Below are 6,800 nucleotides of genomic sequence, written 5' to 3' on the forward strand. Positions count from 1 at the left end.
GCCAGTGCTAGCCCCGCAGTTCACACCTCTTCAGACAGGCTTCACACCGGTAGAGACGTCCTCGCTGCTAGTGCCCGAGACCACAGTGTCCAGGAGCCTTGGTGCTTCCTTTAGTGAGTTGACAGGGTAGCCTACTCTGCCATATCTACATGTCCTAGGTCCTTCTACCGTTGCATCAGTTACCGAGACTATAGAGACGCTCCCTTCCTTAGTGGCATCATCAGAGCTGGCTGATATAGTTTTACCAGCACAGCCTACAGCCGCACCAGTTGTTGATCCGACCCAGACTGCTACAGCATCGCTTCCAGCTACAGAGGGTCAGACAGCTCAGAGCTCCGGATCAGATGATGATAGCACACGGTTCTAGCTCGCTCCTCGTAGCTCAGCGCCCTGCTCATCCGCTGCAGCCCTGCCAACCGACCCTTAGGTTTTCATGTTTGACGCCAAAGGGGGAGAGGGATCGAGTATGTTAGACTTAGGGGGAGCGACATATCTAGGGGGAGCTTAGTTATTATATTATCTTATCTATTACATTTGGAGTTTTTATGTGTGATACGCTATTATGCATTCGTCGTGTGTTTACTTCCATGCATTACACTATGTGTTTACTTCCATGCATTACACTATATTTATGTGATAGTGATATCTACGTGATCGTCATATATGACATGTGTGCTCTCTACTTTGAATTATTTATATGTCATATCACTTGTGCTATGCTCATTTGTTTCGCTTCCGCGTTTTACTCCGATGCAAATGAGCTTTATTACTTATACTCATGCTTATTTCATATCTTTTGAGTATATCATATTGGCTTGGGTCATATAAGCTTGCTTAACACTTTTGTTCTTATTGCCAAAAACTTATATGAACCAAGCATGTTAAAAACCTCATCTCTTTCACATACTCGAGGTGGTATTGTCATCAATCACCAAAAAGGGAGAGATTGAAAGCATCTAGGCCCCTAGTTGGGTTTCGGTGATTAATGGCAATACATGATTATTGTGACTAATGTGTGTTTTGCAGAGGCAATTAAGTTAGATCATGGTAATGGAGATCGATTGGGCTATCATGATGGTCATGCCCCTACGATGGAAATCATTTCGGTTTTCAAAGGATGGACGACAAGGTTAAGGATGGACTAGTTCTAAGTGTCGATTGGAGTTGGAGGGACACTTAGAGTAGTTTAGGACTTTGTTTTTCCTTTGGCCATACTATTAAGGGGGGTACGGATGGGTAGCTTGACCTAGGTGAGTCTAGTGGGTTAGGTGTGGTGCACACTTGCTAAAACTAGCGCTAGGTAGCTCCTGCATAGCCATTAGATCCAATGGAGCAAACCTCATTCACATATGATCGAGAGTTAGAAGTGAATGGAGGGTCAAATACTAACCGGACGCTGGCTTCGGTGTGACCGAATGCTGGCGTAGAGTCCGGTCAGTTCATTTGGCCAAGGTGTTTTCGTTCGGTTTGACCGGACGCTGAGAGGTCAAGTGACCGAACGCTGAGAGCCAGTGTCCGGTCGACTCCAGTAAGGTTCCAGAGAGGGAAAATCACGACCGGACGCGTCCGGTCAGTGCTGACCGGATGCTGGCCAGCGTTCGGTCACACTGTAAACACTGGAGTGCAGGGTGTATTGACCGGAGCATCCGGTCAACATGACCAGAGCGTCCGGTCACCCCGCAGAGGCACATAACGGTTTATTTTTCAGCCCATGTTATAAATAGAACCTCTACTCGTGTGTGGGGGTACTTTTACTCATTCCAACAGCTGAGAAACATGTTTGAGAGTGCCAAGAAGAGCAAGGTCCTAGTAAGGTGATTGAGATTTGAGAATCCCAAAGAGAGCCCTCATTAGTGAGATCAAGAGTAGCAAAGTGTGCATCCACCCTTCTCATTAGGCTTATCGTGGTCAAGTGAGAGTCCGTGCTTGTTACTCTTGGTGATCGCCATCACCTAGACGGTTTGATGGTGATTGTGAGCTTGGTGATCATCCGGAGAGCTTGTGGATGACCCAACTCAAGTTGTGAGCGGTTGTGGGTGATTCACCGCGACGGAGTGTCGAAGAATCAACCCGTAGAGAGCACTTGATCCTTGCGCGGATCAAGAGGGAGCTACACCCTTGCTCGGGTGCTCCAACGAGGACTAGTGGGGAGTGGCAACTCTCCGATACCTCGGCAAAATATCACCGCGTTCTTCCTCCTCTCTTTACTTTGAGCAATTCAATTCTTGTCATTTACATTCTTAGAATTACCATGCTAGAGTAGGATTGGAACATAGGTTGCAAGTTTTTTGCGCGGTAGAACAATTAGAAACACTTTTTAGGCACAAGGGGTTAATTGGGCTAACCGCAGGATTTAATTTTTGCAAAGAAATTTAGAATTAGCCCAATTCACCCCCCTCTTGGGCATCTTGATCCTTTCAGGATCTTTGTAAGGTGCTTGATAACTTAGATAGAGTGGTGTAGTCTTGGCTAGATCGATATTTTTAATTCCGTACTTGTTTTGATTAGCCAGCGCAATTAATTTAGAAAAAACTATTCACTCCCCCTCTAATATGCCATCTCGACCCTACACTACTATCGATGGGCCCGTCACCTACTGCTGAAAAAAATGTGTCGGTAAACCTTGGAATAAATCCAGAGAAATGCGAGCACCCATGTCAAGTCGAGGATTTCAACTAGGATAACGCTTACATCGACGAATTTGTAGGAAAAAACTAATAAACAATTTTGTATTGAGAACCCTAAACTATTTCCAAATATATTATGGCCTTTTTTTAATTTAGTTATTAACGTCAAATCTTTCTAACTTTAATCATCGATTTTAAAATATTTATATATTCACAAGGACAAGACGTTACCTGATTGATTGATTGTGAATGGAGAAGACATGAGGGGCAGCTACGTGTGGGGATGCGGTATGCTCATCATTTTGAAATTAACCTCAATATTCGGATGCGGACACGTAAGCTTCGAGGACTTTGTATCGAACATGGACATATGGATCTAGTTGTCATATTGGAACCGGGTAAGACGCGGATGTCATGAGCTCTAAGTGGGGGGGATGATTCGCATCGAATGCGCACGCGTGGGCAGGAATCAAAACTTTGTATCACCGGTTGACGACAATGTTTAAGTCTTTTTTGGATGTAGAGATATACTTAGTACCAACAAACATATATATGTGTTGTGACGCAACGTTTAGCTCGCAATCATGCATGTGTTTTGACTCGTCCTGGAATCGAACTCTGATCCTTACTGTATCTAGACGCGTGCTACTCTAACTCGTATAGGTATATGATGTTTGGAGATTTATTATTGATGTGTCATGTGTTGCAGTTCATTTTAGGAATGGACTCTCCGAACCATACCTAAACACTTAACTACACTTAACTCGCATAGGTATTAAAGAGAGTGACGGATCACGGAAACACTTGAAGTTCCACTTCCACTACTGGATTCAGGTTCTTTGCTGAGTGCTTGAGGCACTCGGCAAAGGCCAAATTGCACTCGGCAAAGCCTTTGCCGAGTGCGGCACTCGACAAAGAACACACGGTAAAAAATTGATCGGCAAAGCCCTCTTTGTCGAGTGTCTTTTATCATGCACCTGGCAAAGACTTTGTGAGTGCCCCGGGGGCACTCGGCAAAGAAAAGCGAACGTCACGGCGCCGGCACCGTTGACGGTGGCTTTGCCGAGTGCCAACCCTATATGCACTCGGCAAAGTTTTTTTTAAAAAAAATTTCTTTGCCGAGTGTCAACCCAGCAGGCACTCGGTAAAGATTTTTTTTATTTTTTTAAAAAAAATTTCTTTGCCGAGTGCCCCCTGGCCGACACTCGGCAAAGTTTAAAGTTTTTTTTAATTCTTTGCCGAGTGCCCTCTTGCCGGCACTCGGCAAAGCTTGAATTTTTTTAAAAAAAATTCTTTGTCGAGTGCCCTATGGAGCCGGCACTCGGCAAAGTTTGAATTTTTTTAATTCTTTGTCGAGTGCCCTCTGGCCGGCACTCGGCAAAGTTTGCATTTTGTTTTTTTTAAATTCTTTACCGAGTGCCCTCTGGGGCCGGCACTCGGCAAAGTTTGAATTTTTTTACTTCTTTGCCGAGTGCCCTCTTGCCGGCACTCGGCAAAGTTTGAAATTTTTTTTAAAAAAATCTTTGCCGAGTGTCCTCTGGCCGGCACTCGGCAAAGTTGGAATTTTTTTAAAAAAAAATATTTGCCGAGTGCCATGGTCATGGCACTCGGCAAAGCTAAAAAAATGGTTTTCCGTCAGCCCATTTTTCCAGCTTTGCCGAGTGCTGTGACCAGAGTGCAACACTCGGCAAAGTGACCCAAAACAGCCATTTTTAATTTTTTTTACATTCCATCATGACAAATAAATGCATACAATTATATATCTCATCCATCACATATATATCTCATCCATCACATATATATCTCATCCATCCGCACATATCGCATCCATCACAATATATATCACATATATAATAATAAGTGTTCAAGTCCATCTAAATAAATCCATAAGTCCATCAAAGTCCACAAGTGCATCACAAGTATATCACAAGTCCATCACCAAGTGAACAACAAATGAAAAAATACAACGTGCACTCCTCTCGACCACTGCGACTGTGGTGAAGGCTCAGCTGCATCATTCGAAGGTACATGAGGTGGATTATTCGAACCACCATCAGATGGAGACTGCACAAAGGAGTAAAGATTGCATGTGAGACAAGATTATTTAGATAGCTAATCTAGAAAGGTAGAGGCCATACAAGCAAAGCACAAGCGAAAGTAAAAAACTTTCATACTCATAGGAGTAGCTGCAGCTATAGGACACGGAGGCGGAGGTGGAACCAACAGCCCAGCTGGTAGAGAGAAGCCCACATGTTTCCCAAGCCCTTGTACAAACTCCGTAATGTCTATCAGCATCTGCGCCTGGGCCTGCCGCTTAGTCCGCTCGGCGTCCAGCTAGGCCGCCAGCTCTAGACGTTGCCTTATTTCTTATTTCAGTCGGGCCTGCAATATTTCACTCTAATATTTCAGTAATGCAAAGCTAATTAAGGTGTGTAAAGATCAATGTATGACGAGTAAAACAGGAATAACCTCGAGTGCGTCGACTCGGTGCTGTGCAGCGGTCGGCCGTGTGCGAATGGCCGGGCTCTCGCTCATGCTCCGTGCTCGGATCTGGGAGAGAGAGGGAGTAGAGGCCGTGTCGACGACGCCGTCGCCAAGCCAGAACCGTCCATGCTTCTTGCCTTGCCCTGCCCTCATGACGGCCTCTCCATCAAAGTCCTGGGTGCTCGGATCGTGGTCTGACCCATGTAGCGACCTCGCCACCTCATTGTACTCACTGATGCGGGAGTGGACGCTCGGGTTCATGTATGCCTCGGGCGGGTCCTCTAGGTTGAAGGAGACGTCAGACATCGCCTTGCCCTTGTGGGCCATACACCATGCCTAGAAGTTCGAGCAAGCCTGACCACTATGTGACACCGACTGCGAGAAAGACAGCACGATGATTAAAAATTAGGCAGAACTGAGCGTCACAATGGATAAATGAATTTGCGTACCCATGCTTCCGAGTTGCCCTTGGAAAAGGCTGAGGTTCGATTCATTTTTGCTAGCATTGTAATGAGGGGGTGGATTATAAATGCTAGGAAGTTTCTCAGTGTAGTATTTCTCTATGAAGTTCGACACCTCCTCTAGAATGTATGCCTCTGCAATGGAAGCCTCAATTTTGGCTTTATTTCTATATTTTTTGCGAAGAGTCTTCAGACATCTCTCGATTGGATAGCACCAACGGTTCTGCATGGGCCCCCCCCATCCGTGCCTCATGCGGGAGGTGCATAATCAAATGTTGCATCGGCAAGAAGAAGTCGAGTGGAAAGATCTTCTCCAACTTACAAAGCAACACGGGTGCCACTTTTTCCAAGTCATCAATGACGGTCCGATAGAGATCCTTGGCACAAAACTGGTGGAATAAGTAGCTCAACTCTGCCAGCACTTGCCAGACATGCTCCGGGACATAGCCTCGAACCATTGCCGAAAGAAGCCGCCCAATCTATATGTGGTAGTCATGACTCTTCATCCCGTTTACTCGTAGAGTGCCTAAGTTCACTCCCCTCTTTAGATTCGCTGCATACCCATTAGGGAACATTAGCGTCTTGATCCATTCAAGTACTTCCCTCCTTTGGTCCTTTTTCAAGACGAAATCGGCCTTAGGCCTTCTCTAGGTCTTACCACGACTAGGAGGCTACATCTCTTGATTTGGTCTATTGCACAATGTTGCCAGGTCCACTCTAGCCTTAGGGTTGTCCTTAGACTTTTTAGTGTCCATGAGTGTTGCCCAAAGTGCCTCGGCGACATTCTTTTCAGTGTGCATTACATCAATGTTATGTGGCAGAAGAAGGTCATCGAAATAGGGGACCTCGTCTTGCCCGAGATATGAGTCCACATATGTTGCTCACCATATCCCACAAAACCACCTTCTTCATTAGGCACGAGAGCATCTATCTGAGCATGAACCTCAGCACCAGTCATCATCCGCGGTGTAGGGTTTGTCACTTTGACACCTTTTGTAAAGTTCTTGATGTCTTGTCTGAATGGATGGTCAAGAGGTAGGAATTGACGATGTCTGTCAAACGTCGAATACTTGCCACCCTTCTGCAACCAAATGAACCTCACACCTTCATTGCATATTGGGCAAGGGAACTTTTTGTGAACACACCAGGCGCAGAATATCCCATATGCCAGGAAGTCATACAGGGAGTAGTGGTACCAAAAGTGCATTTTGAAGGTTGTCTTTGCAGC

The sequence above is a fragment of the Miscanthus floridulus genome, unplaced genomic scaffold (genome assembly GCF_019320115.1).
Source record: "Miscanthus floridulus cultivar M001 unplaced genomic scaffold, ASM1932011v1 os_2456_2, whole genome shotgun sequence".
Taxonomy (NCBI): Eukaryota; Viridiplantae; Streptophyta; class Magnoliopsida; order Poales; family Poaceae; genus Miscanthus; species Miscanthus floridulus.